The sequence below is a fragment of the Rhodnius prolixus genome, unplaced genomic scaffold (genome assembly GCF_049639745.1).
Source record: "Rhodnius prolixus isolate KJV_2025 unplaced genomic scaffold, Rpr scaffold_5, whole genome shotgun sequence".
NCBI classification, from domain to species: Eukaryota; Metazoa; Arthropoda; class Insecta; order Hemiptera; family Reduviidae; genus Rhodnius; species Rhodnius prolixus.
The window spans coordinates 35224881-35239618 of NW_027411624.1; the positions used below are offsets into that span (position 1 = coordinate 35224881).

The window sequence follows — 14738 nt, forward strand, 5'->3', positions numbered from 1 at the left end:
TTAATTAAGGACAGACCTCTTTGATGGAGTAGGTTATCATGCAATGGTGTGCGTCCAAGTTAATTTTATGTTGAATTGAAAAATTACTGTTTAATTTGTTTATTCCAGTGCATCTACTGTTAAAATTTTAAAGTTGTCTTGGTTGTGCTTTAAACTGTAGTTATTTTTATTTGTGAGACGAGAATGCAACAAATTTTGACTAATTCCTGAATAATAATTAGAAAATCTACTTTAAAGGTCTTCAGGAATCTTAACGTTCTGTAGGTATCTCATCCAATAACGAATACCAACTCTCACATTAATACCAAAGGCCGGCAAAGTGGTTAAAGCTGGATCAATTATTTGGGTTTCGATGTAAACTCTAGCAGATTGTTCTTCAAACAAGAAGACACGTTTCCCTAAACTATGTATAACTATATTTCTGGACAATACAGATGGATTTGTGCAAAGAATATCACAGCTGAACTCAGATTGGCCCTCATAGTTTTGCTGAATGAACTCATTATTTTACAACTTATGAAGCAAGAGGAGAAGATATTTGAAATTCTTCAATTTTATATTACGTGAATGAAACTTGTTACAGTTTAATTTTAAATATATTTTATATTATATGATATATTGATCTTGGTGTTATTTTTATGGCAATTCTTGAAGTTGACACTGCAGAGGTTAATTTTCATTGAAAGCAACGGTACTACAGAATCAAAAGGCTACTTTCTTAAAGATAGGAAAATAGTTAACTTAAAAAAGCGGAAGGAAAATCTTGCTAAAAATTAAATACAATCATCTAACTTTATGCAGATTACGTGAACTATTAGCATCCTATTAAGAACATATGAAGCGAAAATGTTTTTGATAATAGCCATTCATCTCCATTATCATTCAAAATTATAACAATGTGCCTGCCTATTCAAAGAGAAGTGAAAGTTTCAAAAGAAAGTCGAAACTATATGAAAATAAAAAGACAAAACTTCGCTTCCAATCATTTCGCTGGGTAAAGTATTGTTCAAAGTTTGTTTTTATTTATCTAACTACGTTTGATAAAAACTGTATCTATTGTGAGACAAAATTGTTTTCTACATCATACAAGGATGCGCCTTAATCTTTTACGGATCGCTGGATTTGAGATATAATTCAGGAAAACACGGATAGGAGTGCAATTATGATACCGTCAACAAAGACAATTGACTACCGTCATACAAAGTTATTTTTTCTTGTGAAAGTAAATAATGAGCGCACTAAAATACTTTGATAATAGGACTAGCATATCTTTTTCCTTTACTCTAGATGTCCATTGCGTTTCCTAGTAGCCACTCTCACTGCCAGTAGCCACCAACCATCTGTTGGAAAACTTATCAGGTAACAACTAATAGCTGATAATAAAGAATAGTACTGATTACGCTAATTGAATTTGTCCGTTTTTAGTTATTTTTTAAAATGCAATCTCAATGATTGACTGAACTAAATGTGGAAAAACTATGGATGGGTATCTTTTAGGGGGCATCCTGCATTGGACGAGGTGATGCACTTGGCCAAGTAGCTTTAGCTGGTCACCCCAAAAGTGCCTGCCTTTAAATGAAGAAAATCGAACAGGCTTATTCGAGGAAACTTCATAAAATAATTTCATTTTGTGAGTAATGATGATGTTTTATAAGATGATGGTAGTTACATAATTCCAGATAGACAATCACACACAATAATTCACTTATTCACGAACTCAAAACAGATAATACTAGTCGAGACTTGCAACAAAATTGAACGTTGAAAGAAAAAATTAAATACTATCATCTTATTGACATTGCTTCAAGTTCATTGGCAACATTTAAAGAATTTGGTCAACTCGTGACTGTCCTCTTTATAAGTTGTCTGTATTCTTATGTATCTTTCCTAATTTCATCATTTCCGCTGTAGTAATTGAATGCATCAGCTATCTTCATAAAAAATAACAGTCAAATTTTCATTTAATTCAAATTTAACCGTCTCTTAGTAATCATTTAATGGATAGAGCATTTATCAGCTTCTAATATTGTTAGAATTTAGTGTCAATTCGTTAATAGTTAATTGCGATAAATGAAACACAACTTATTCTAATATGTATGCACAAATAGTACATCATACACTTACTATCGTTATTGTTATATACATTTATATTTAAAAATAGATGTATAAAACTAATCATTTTTGGAGTTGGAATCCGTTGACTTCTTATTCCTCAATACTATTTAATTCCTGTCAGAAGTAGCCTGCACCCTATAGGAGGGAGCTTCGTAAATAGTTCAGAGATCAAGACCTAGAGTCTAACTAAAGCTTGGATTGGACATCTTGAAAAAATGGAAGAAAATTGAATCTAAACTAAGCTATTTATTGGTAACCTAGGAAAAGCGAGGAAGATGAGAAAACCTCGTGTAAGATGGTTGGTTAAGGATAGAGAGAAAAGTTGGTGGAGAATGGTAGTTTAAAGAGGCCAAGGACCAGACAGTCCATCTTAAAGAAGATGATTTAATTATCTCTTACGATATTTTATTGATAATAAGTACATAGACAGAAGCTATTTTTCTAAATTTATCAGCCAATGAGATATTATTATAAGATGTTTAATGCAAAATCTTTAAAAACAACCGCAGAAAAAACTTGAACAAACTTATTATTGGCCAATTTTCTCCAAAACATTATGTTGAGTTTGACACCCTGGTAGCACATCACCGAAATATTTTAACTTCTTCAAACTCACTTTCAATTTTTTTTTTTTTTCTAAAATAAAGAACAATTAAGTTATCAGTGAAAGCTGGATGAAAAAAAAGCACACCTAAATATCAGCAAATTACCTTATTGTCATCAAAATGACGGTTACAATTATTAGAGCATTTAAAACACAAAAGCCTTGCGTACTACAATGATAAATTACCAGATTTGAAGAAGAAACATAATTAAGAAAAGATGAGAGATTAAGTTATCTTTATTATTTATAAAAAAATCTAAATGAAGGAGTTCAAAATTGGATAGACTTCGTTGAAATTTTATTTTCTACATTGCACAATTAAGTGTTCCTCTAATTCATCGTATGTTCCATATTAGGCAATGAAAATCTAGCACAAAATGGTGCTAAGCAATGCGTAAGTTTAAAAATAAAATAAACTGTACTGTTCATTCTTAATTTGAGTAAGATGAAACAATTTCAACCATTGTAAAATCAGAACAAATTGAAGCAAATAACCTGACAGCTGTGCAAATAAAAACCTGTTCACTAACCAATTTTCTGATAACTTTGGACCTTTAACATGTTAAATTGTACATCGTAGTATAGATATTACAATATTACACAACATTGAAATGCTAGTTTCAAGATCAATGCCACTTTGAATTTCTTAATATTGATGCATTGAGGCGTCGCTTGTCATGCAGGAATTATAAATAGTTCAGTGATTGTACTGAATGGAAGTAATTTACAGTCTGAGATGTGAATGGATTAAATACAAATTCTTATTTTTAGATTTAGTCATGGTTTCAGTGTAGTATTAGTGAGGTAGTAAAGGTTTTTTTGTAAGATAAGAGGAGTGTGGTCTGAAACGGATGTAATTGATTGCTTGAATGTGGGATGAAATGAAGTTTAACTATGATTCGTAGGTTTTAGTTCAATTCAGTTATTAGATAGAAATTACCTTCCAGGTAATAGTTATCCAATACTGTCTGGAATTAGTTTAAGCTGGCCAATCGTTAATCAGGATAGAACTCTGTGGTAGGGTGATTCGTGGTTCTCCACGGATATAGAGCAAAATATGAAAAGATATGAGAAATCCAATGAGGACTGATAGGTTATCAGGGTAAAAGTGGAATAGAGGGCGCTGCGGATACAGTATTAGTGTGGAAGGTAAAAGGAAAGAGTGCGTTTTAGTTCATATGTATTGGATTTTCGGTGTAAATGATCGCCAAGATTCCTGAGGAGAAGGTGGTTAGCCCACTTTACTTTTTGAACATACAGCCCTGAGAAAGAAATAAAAAGATGCTACTCGTTTATGCAAAACCCAACCACAATCTAATAACAATTCAAGGTAATAAAGCACAGCCAGACTATTATACTAAATAGGAAAGAAAATAAGAGCATAATACAAGTGCGCATGAAATATTTTTGGGCTGTACAGAACAATAAGAATGCAGTGCACAAGTCTAATATAAAGCCAGGATAAAAAGTAGAAATAAGAAAAGTATAGAACATCCTCCTTAGAATGTAGGTGAAATGCAATAAAGATGGTGCAGACTTTATTGCCATCTATCGGACAATAGCCGAGCTACACTTTGGAATTTATTTTATTATCCTTTAGGTTCTACTTCTAAACTTTCTTATTTTTCTCTCTTAGTAGCCATCTTTTATCTTTCTAATTTTATTTTATTATTTTTAGTTAAACAGTTAACATGTACTTACTAACTGGTGGCTAATTGTTATGCCTACTAGACAATAAAAGGGCTTATACAGTGAAAACTATTCAATACACTTAACTTCTCATTCTTGTTACATCACATTAATGAACTGTTAAGCTGTTGTGTATTTGTACTTATCTGGAGGAATACACTTTACTAAATGGCCTATCTTGATTCTTTGTTTATTTAGAACCTATTAGCATACTTAATCTAATCTGAACTTATTTATTCCACTATTTATAACATTAAATACTTTTAATTGTTAACATATCTCAATTCATTAGCATATTTTCTGCAATAAAATAAATAGATTGCGTAACTTACAGAATCAGAAGGTACCATATAAGTAGAAGAAAATTTTATTGAAATATATCTTAAACTTAGGCGCCACGGTAGCCGAGCGGTTAGAGGCGAGACCTGCGAAGCTAATATGTATTGTTGGTACTGGGTTCGATCCCCGGTCTCTGGGCCTTGGATTTTATTTAATGGTTAATATAAAGAAATTTACAGTAAAGTATGTTTGCTAGTCGCCTCTGTCCACGGCACCTAATTGGTAGTTGGACGTTAAGCCCCGCCTGAAAAAATAGGCGATTACTTTACATTACTTACTTATATCTTAAATTTTCGCAAGGCTTGTAGGATAAATAATAAATTGGAAGTTTGTGACTGATAATCATAAATAAAGGACATCTTTTAGGGGAATTTATACTTAAAAATAAAGGCTTAAGAACAGAGTTTAATTTAGTAAATCTTTCAATGTAATTAATGGTTTAATGTTAATAAAAGAATAATTCCACTGTAGTTCACAGCCACGGTACAGCTATTACTGACAATTTAGGTATATTTTCGAATGTTGATTTTTGCACCGGAATAAAATGATTTTTATTTTACATTCAGTTCGAAAGAATGATGAAATAGATGCATCATATTCTTACTTTATGATAGAGAAAAGACCCGATAAAAATGAACGAAAATTGCCAAAATACGAGTATAGCTCATGATACCAGTAAAAGTAAACCTAAGCGAGAAGATGAACGACTAATTTCCTATACTCTAATCGATGTAGAGGTTGAGATACTCTAATCGATGTTAAACTATGAGAGAAGTCAGTTAACCATTTTGAATTTTTGAAGAAATAAGAACCACCCTCAAGGAAATTGACAGGGCAAAAGAAGATCCAAAACTACATAAACTTGACGTCCTAGCCAGAAGCTCTAAGGGCAAAAATTATACTTCGGAAAGAGTATGATCTAATATCCATCGGATCAATTTATTACTAAACAAAATAGGCATTTCTGCCTACAATTAGGCATTTTTTTTTTTTACATTTTTCAACCAAACCACACAATAACTAGTTCACAAAATAAGAAATATTGATATAAAAATAGGTCACAAGTTGAATAATGACCTGACTAGAATATTATATCATTATAACCCGATATGGTTAACATTTATCATACTTTCACTGAAATTGTATAACTATGTCCACAATTCTCTGTTCTATTTTTTTCTTTTTGTTTTGCTACAAATTTGTGGTGCTCAAGTTTCCCAAGTGGAATAACAAATAAGAGTACTAACTGGGAATGAATGTGGCCTAACTAAAAACAATAAACTCCTATTAAAATGAAATTTGATTTACAAATTTATAAAGTACGAGGGTCGTTTGAAAAGTCCGTGCAAAAATAAAAACTACTTAATTTTTTGGGGAAAACCTTTTTTATTTTTCAACATAGTCTCCTTTTAGGCTTATACACTTCGTCCAACGCTGCTCTAGTTTGTTGATCCCTTCCGAATAATAGGATTTGTCCAAGTCTGAAAAATAGCCATTCGTTTCTGCAATCACCTCCTCGTTTGAATAAAATCTTTTTCCCGCCAGCCATTTCTTCATATTGGGGAACAAATAGTAGTCCGAGGGAGCCAAGTCTGGAGAATAGGGGGGATGTGAAACGAGTTGGAACCCTATTTCCATTAATTTTGCGACCACAACTGCTGAGGTGTGAGCTGGTGCGTTGTCGTGATGGAAAAGAACTTTTTTGTGGGCCAATCGTGGGCGTTTTTCTTGCAGCTCGGTTTTCAAAAGGTCCAATAACGATGAATAATATGCACCTGTAATAGTTTTACCCTTTTCCAGATAGTCGATGAGGATTATTCCTTGCGAATCCCAAAAGACAGTCGCCATAATCTTTCCGGCCGAAGGAACGGTCTTCGCCTTTTTTGGCGCAGATTCCCCCTTGGTAACCCATTGTTTAGATTGTTCTTTGGTCTCAGGAGTGTAGTGATGTATCCATGTTTCATCCACAGTGACGAAACGACGCTTAAAGTCCTGCGGATTCTTCTGGAACAGCTGCAAACCGTCCTTGCAACACTTCACACGATTTCGTTTTTGGTCAAGCGTGAGCAATCGCGGCACCCATCTTGCGGATAGCTTTGTCATGTCCAAATGTTGATGCAAAATATTATGTACCCGTTCATTCGAGATGCCCACAGCACTAGCAATCTCACGCACCTTCACTCTTCAGTCATCCATCACCATATCATGGATTTTATCAATGATTTCTGGAGTAGTAACCTCAACAGGGCGTCCAGAACGTTCAGCGTCACTTGTGCCCATATGGCCACTCCGAAAATTTTGAAACCACTTATAAACTGTTCTAATCGAAGGTTCAGAGTCACCATAATGTTTATCAAGCTTCTCTTTAGTCTCCTGAGGCGTTTTGCCTTTCATAAAGTAGTGTTTAATCAACACACGAAATTCTTTTTCGTCCATTTTTTGAAAATCACTCGACTTCCTCGATTCAAACGAATGCCAAACACAAAGAAATAGACCGATCTGGCTGAAACTTGTGTGATTTCTTCCAAGAGATGCTACTAACTAAACATTACCTCGATACGCGGCAGTGGTGCTATCTCTCTGACTTTGCACGGACTTTTCAAACGACCCTCGTAATGTAATATGAAATTAAAAAGACTTTTAAAAGTATTTATTAGGGCAAACAATATCTACTTTAAAACGAAAAATACCAGAGAAAAAATGAAAGTTCTTAATATTTAAGGAATATCTTCTGTAAGCAGAGAGAGTATTGAAGACAATTTAAAAATATATGAAGTTAGTATAAAGCATTAATTTTACCAATTCTTAAGACGGTATGTATCGGAGTTGCAGAATGGAGGGCGTACTAGGTAATTGATATTTTTTTTTAATTAAAAAAATTCTTGTTTAAAGAAAATGTATAATCTGTAATTTGAGAATTACAGAAAGTTATTTCGAATGTTTGAACAAGGCTTTAACAATAACCCCGAGCGATCATTTCTCCTTGTATAAATTTAAGAGCAAAAGTTACCAGAAAAATAAACAACCAAATAAAATTTGACCTTTACTTTGGAAATTTATGACGTAAAAAAAATTGGAACCGGTTTAATATTGAACGGTTAATTTCAACGTTTTCACTTAATGCTTTGGTTCGGCAGAAAGAAAAACAGTGAACTCGTTTTAAGTTTTACATTTGCATTTTTTACATTTAATATTTTAGCTCACAGATAGGGCCTCTTTTTTTTTCAATGATATATCTTCACTTATTTTTGTTACAAAAAAATAAATCCCCACAGGGGCATAATTTAAAGTTAATTTGGAAAATTAAAAATTAATGCTACAAAATTAACATTAATTATTGTTTAAATCAAAGGACTTCTACCTGGGTTCTGCAGAAACCTAGGGTTCCCTAGATCGTTAACAGGGGTTCCGTAAGTGATAAGTATTTGCTCAGCCAAGGCACACTTAAAATGGAAATCATCTATACAAGGAATTTTTCATGTAGGAACGGGGTGGAGGATTGTCTTATTAAAATATTAGATTAATATAATATTAAAGTAAAAATTACAATATTGGATATAAAAAAGGTAATTGATTGTTAAAATAGATATAAATAAATGTTTTATGGATGAAATAAAATCTTGAATTCGGTAAAAGCCACGTGCTTCAAATACACCAATCAAGACCCATTATTTAAAAGTTAATTATTCATAAAATAAATAAAATAAAACCTGATTCGCTGCCTCACTATTCATTGTCTTTTAAACATGAGATTCCTTCAAGAAAACCATGAGCTCTAGGCGCCACGGTAGCCGAGCGGTTAGAGGCGAGACCTGCGAAGCTAATATGCATTGTGGTACTGGGTTCGATCCCCGGTCTCTGGGCCTTGGATTTTATTTAATGGTTAATAAAATAAATTTACAGTAAAGTATGTTTGCTAGTCGCCTCCTTCCACGACACCTAATTGGCAGTTGCGACGTTAACCCCTTAATGCACAGAATTTTTGAAAAAACCGCTATATTTTATACGATTAAGTAAGTGTTATAGCTTGCAATCCCATGTAAATGATAAATATCAATAAAACGATTGTTTTTCTTTGCTTTCACATTATTTTCAATTCTCGATTATATTCGAGTGTGAAAAATTATAGCAGCATAAAGTACAACGCCGCTCGAATTATCTCGAGTGTGCACAGTTTGGCTAATTTAGCGCGCTCGAGTTAACTCGAGCGTGCACGTTAAGGGGTTTAGCCCCGCCAGAAAAAATAGGCGATTACTACTACTACCACCATGAGTTCCAAGGGTTCCTAAAAGTGGAAAAAAGGTTGAAGAACCCCTGGTTTAAATATTGTCTGCATAGTGATTATTGTTTAAATTCATTTAAATAATTTGAGCCAATATTACCTACCCATGCTTTACAATTTACTCATCATTTTTTTTAAGCCCACTGTTTGTAAAATTTATGATTTGATTATTCTTCTTTTTCTTAATCATTCCTCGTTTACCTTTCAATGTCGAGGTGTCTTCACTAAAACTTTCCAACTATCCCTATCCTCAGTCAAACTTCTCCTTCTTCTCCAATCCAAGTTCCTCTTTCTGAAATCCTCTCTCACCATCCCTTCCCATGTTGTGCGCGGTCTGCCAATGCCTCTTTGACCCTGCATCTTAGCCTCATAACAAAGTCGTGCTATACGGCTTGCGTCCATCCTCATCATGTGTCCAAACCATCTTAGCCATGTTCTCTCAGCAGCTCTTCCACCGGCCTGACATCGAGATTAGACCTTATAGTAGAATTTTTTATTCTATCTCTCCTCGTCTTTCCCTCTATTTTTCGGAGGAAACGCATTTCGGCTGCCTGTACCTGACTGCTGTATTTGGAAGTTAGAGCCCACGATTCGCTGCCGTAGGTTTAAAATTGGGATTTTTAAATACCATTATTTTCGTGCCCTTTTAGTAATAAATCCTTTCTTAAGGGATTGAACATTCTACCTGCCACAGCCAATCTTCCGTTAATTTCACCCTGGATACGGCCTTGTTCATTAATACTTACTCCCAAATATTTAAAATCAGCGACTTGCTCCAACTTAAAATTCCTGATGTTAACATTTAGCGGTCCATCTCTGCAACGGCTAATCTCAATTGTTTTAGCTTTATGGACGTTAATCGTCATGTGAATTTTCCCTAAGATTTGATTATTATTAATTTAAATTTAAACACGCCAAGAAGAGAGGACATTGGGGCCAGAGCTATTTTTTAGTGATTGCGATCGTAATGTAAGTTAGGAACTCATTTTTTGTCAAATAAAAAGACTTGTGTGATCACAATATATATATATAATATATATTTGTAAAAGAAATAATTTGTTATATGCTGTAATCCAAAGTAGTTTATCTTTTTTCTGTTCTTTGAGATGTTAAAGGCCATTCGATAAATCCATCCATGCATCACTAGTTCAGCTTCACTCATCAACGTGATTTTAATCAGAATTTCATTTAGTCTGACGAAAGTTATTCAACAAAAGAACTACAAATTTGCACTATTTTTACTAGAAAGAATTTCTTCACGGCCAAATTGGGCACGAACTTAAATCAATCTCTCACTGGATTAACTTTCGAGAATTTACTCTTCAAACGCAGCAAAATTTATTACTAATAAAGATGGTTCAACGTAGAAGTTTGTCTGCCTCCTTGTAAAATACTCAACTTTTTTGTTTTGTTTAAACTTTTATTTTAACTTTCCATAATTGACTAGCCTCCAGCGATAAATCAGATATCACGTAATTAGTTAAACAATCAGCTGTAATAAATCTGAAAAGGTTATGACCGCTATTGTACATACACTGCCAAGTTGTATATATACTTTTTTCTTTCTTTTTTTTAGCGGAGTTTAGGATCTTCAATTTTATCATGTCTTTGTTCTTTTGTATTTTCTTATTATTATGTTTGTTTTTCATTAATTTCTAATCTTTTTTTTTGTTTGCCTCCTTCTTTGCGAATTAATCGCCTATCTTAAGGCTCTATCTAGTGCATGATCTTCAAAGAGAGATCTTCTCTTTTTATCCAATAAACCTTACGCACCACGTTTAGGTCTCTAACCTTGTGCTAATAAAAATTTACTAGGAATCCTTCTATACTATGTGATGATTCTAAGGTATTTTGTGGATACCTATGTGCATATAATTATCTAATAGCTTTAAAAATTAAATTGGTTAGAATTAGCCACGTTTATAAATAACTTAAGTGCGGTTGATTATGCAAGTTTTTTTTTTTTTTAAATTTTAACTCGAGTTTTTATAGACTTTTGAAAACATTTTAAACTTCCTCTTACTACAACTAGTAAACGGAAGTATTGTGATCGTGCAAATTTTCAATTCTCATAAGAAATGCTCCTTTTGAGCATCTGCTGAACACGAAAAAGTAATTTTTTTTTGCACAAAGTTCTGGATGCTCGTACTGTCTCACTGAAAAGCAGAAATTTTATATAGTTCAAATTTGATATGGCCTCGGTATCCTTTTTAATTTTTGGTTTTTGTCAAAATTTGGACAAACAAAAGAGGCCCTTTAATGAATAGATTTTTTTCAATTATTAGTAAATAGTTACTCACCGATTTTTTTCAATGAAACTTTGACTTGTAGGTTAATCTTGTTTGTTAACGGTTTCACTTCCTGGAAGTACTGCAATCGAGTCACATTTTGGGTATCGAATTTTCAAAGGAAATTTCCATTTTATCCCCTATTCCAGGTTATATACTCCATGTGTTTGATTATTTTTTGTTACATTTATCCTTGAGCAAAATATAAATTTCAGAGGGTGTGAGGTTCGAGTGAAATTTCTTTAGAGAGACGGGGTGAAAAAAAGGTTAGGAACCACTGTCCTAATCCCCCCCCTCAAAAAATAAGTTTTTACCAATTGGACTTACGTAAGCGCTTAAAAAATGTATGCTCAGCATAACCAAAAAAAAAAACGCTGGAACTTCAAAATCAGATATCTGAACCAATAATAAGGCCAATCAACCTTAAGTGTTTACTTCACTGAATCGATTGGTTAAAACTTCATTAACCTAAAAATGTGCATTAATAATAAAAAGTAATGAATAGTCTTTACTCTGTTCAAGGAAAGAGGCAAGCCTATAAGTGTAACAGCCAAGACTGTGTAACTTCCAGTGTAAGCTGAGACTTTTGGCGAAGTATCAGGTGTCCATTGTGTGAGAACGACCTTGGCCACAATAGGGCTAAATTACTCTACCAGCTGTTTCAATAAAAATAAGGTCATCTCGCTTTTAGAGAAACAAAGTAATTCTAGTTGTAAATATAAAAAATTACTACACTTATTTTACTGTAACAGTAACTATAACTTATTACTATAACAGTAACGATTTACTACATGTGAAACTAAAAAAAAAAAAGAAGAAATTATAGGAATTTCGATAGAAGACCTAACTGCAGACTGACTGCAACTGATGAACAGCAGTCACTATTAGCAGTATTCCATAGATGGCCGTGTGTTACTTTCTAATAAACAATTCGAATGAAAGCAAAGTGACAAGCAATATTTTTTTTTTTTTTGAAAAGGGCTTTCTAGTTAGCGTGCATGAAAGGTTGTTATAGCAGATTAATATCCTGCTGATTATCAAAACAGCATTATTATCACAAAAAGATAAGAAGTAAACCAGCGTTTTGTTTTTTACTATAAGACAATGACAAGCAGAAAGTTTATTATTATTTTTTTAACCGTTGCTAAGGAATTCATATCATTACAAATTGTAATATTTAAATTCATTTATTTATAGAAGACAATAATAGAAACAATAGATCTGATTAAATTTATGACTAGGCACTTTTTCCTGAAATTAATTTTCGATCTACGATCAATGTTAATTTTTTATTCTGTCCCTGCTAATTAATTAGACCAGGTGTCTAATATAAACAATCAACCTACATAATCTAATTGAATTTATAAAAAAAGAATTGAATCTATCATTGTTGGATCAAATATTATCCGCTAACACCATTGTTAGAATTAGAAATATGCGCAAGATGGGTGTAACTGAAATGAAACTATCTGGTAACTTCTAAATGAAATGCAGGATAAGAAAACAAAATATGGTCGACTTAATAGTGAAAATCTTGAATAACACTCAATAAGTGCTGAAATGACTACTATCTTAAGTTGCTGTTCATTATTTTTATAATAGGATGAAAAAATAATTGCCATTTTAGTCGTGATACACTTATTCTGCCGAGCTTTCTGACCTAGGGACTAGGTCATCTTCAGGGCTAGTTTTACAAAGTAATATTTTACATTACAGGGTTGGTGTGTCTTCTGTATTGTCTGTCCGACCTAGTCCCTAGGTCAGAAAGCTCAGCAGAATAAATGTATCACGACTGATATTTTTTCATCCTACTATCTTAAGTTTATCTATTTGTAATGACTACATTTAGTTACCTTGTAATGAATTTTTTTTGTTCCAAATTCCGGCTAACATCAAATACCTGTATTTAAGGTGGAAAAATTAACGATCGCCACACTTCCTGATTTTGGATGGATCAGTTACTTAACACAAAAAAACTTAGCGATGATGCACTTTCTATTTTGTTTACTGGCCCAGTTTGCCATTAAAATGAGTTACCCCTTTTATATTCTGTCTTGCATAAAATATTTTTTACTTTCCATTTGTCCGTCTGCTTCTCGGGTAATTTTCTAGACGGTCGCTCGTGTGCGCCGTCCAGACACGGAATTCCATTTTTTTTTTTTAAAGAGAGCCAGTGGAAGATAAGAAAAGTAATTTTTCCGCAAAACTTCAAGCAGAATATATACTTACATAACGGAAGTAAAATAAAATGAAGTAATTAGTAAAAAAAAGGTAAAAATGCTTTTTGAACACTAATTATTACTTTCCTTATCTAATTAAATACATAACCTACTAAGTAATTTTTTTTAAATGTAAATTATTCTACAGAAATGTCAAGGCTCGCTTGGAAATCATATAGGAACATTAAAAAAATATAAATTAATTCACGGAACTCTATATGCGAGAGATATTAAACGTTTATTTCGCTAAAAGTAGCTGCAGTTATGCGTACAGAAGTTTTGCAGTTATCTAAGTGCAAAGACATTACTTCCTTAATCATATCTTTAACTGTCATTCATTTAAGGTGATTACAGTCCCTCGATGAGTGACGTGAACGAACTGATAAAAACTTTCTAATAGTTGTTGATGGAACGATTGTCATTAGCAAAGAAATGAACTCTAGTAAGCAATTAGTTTTTTTTTCAAAAATTTTTTATTGCAAGAAGTTATTCTAAATCGATTAAGTTTTTCCAAATACGTGCTAAATTACCTATTACATAAAAAAGAAGAGACAATTTTGAAGGCTTCCACCGTTCTACTCTTTTGCGCTCAGGGTCTTAGAATCACAAGCCTAATCCTCAGATTAAATCCAAATTGTTTTGCTGACAATCAGATGGCCAGAACTGAGGTTATAGGTGCTGGTTTGACGGTGAGGAAGTAAGAAAAGTTCTTTCACATGCTGGGGTACATCAAGATAGATACTGAAATAAAAACGAAGTATACGGCAATGACGAGAAATGATGAGGAAGTGCTGATAAGAAGTTCACACAAGATAGGAAAGTAATACGAACATTACATCTAGTAGAGTAGGGAAATAAAGAGAAACTTTTCAACGCTCTGCAAGAGTAGCTTTTGGTGAGTTGAGCTGTAACCCAAAAGTGTATTACAAACGTAAATATTGTAGAAATCGAGGAGTTTTATACTAAAAATGCGAAGGCATAGAATTAAAAATGGGAATGAGATGGAAACAATGGAAAAGTGAATACGGGTGAAAAAGTTGAAGTGACATAGACTCACTTAGGAGGATTGGCCTGGGCAGATGGAGCAGAAAATGTACACCCCAAATAAATAGAAAGAAATGCAATCAAGAAGGTACGAACTCGGAGATGGTTAATATTGGCTGGCATGATCGTAAGCTTTGGAGAAAAGCTTTTCGTAGGGA

General features: G+C 33.1%; 1 protein-coding gene across 8 annotated transcripts in view; it reads right to left on the bottom strand.

Annotated features, from left to right (window-relative positions):
- exp (expansion) overlaps positions 1-14738 on the bottom strand; it is a 384871-nt gene that overhangs the window by 33254 nt on the left and 336879 nt on the right. The window lies entirely within an intron of this gene.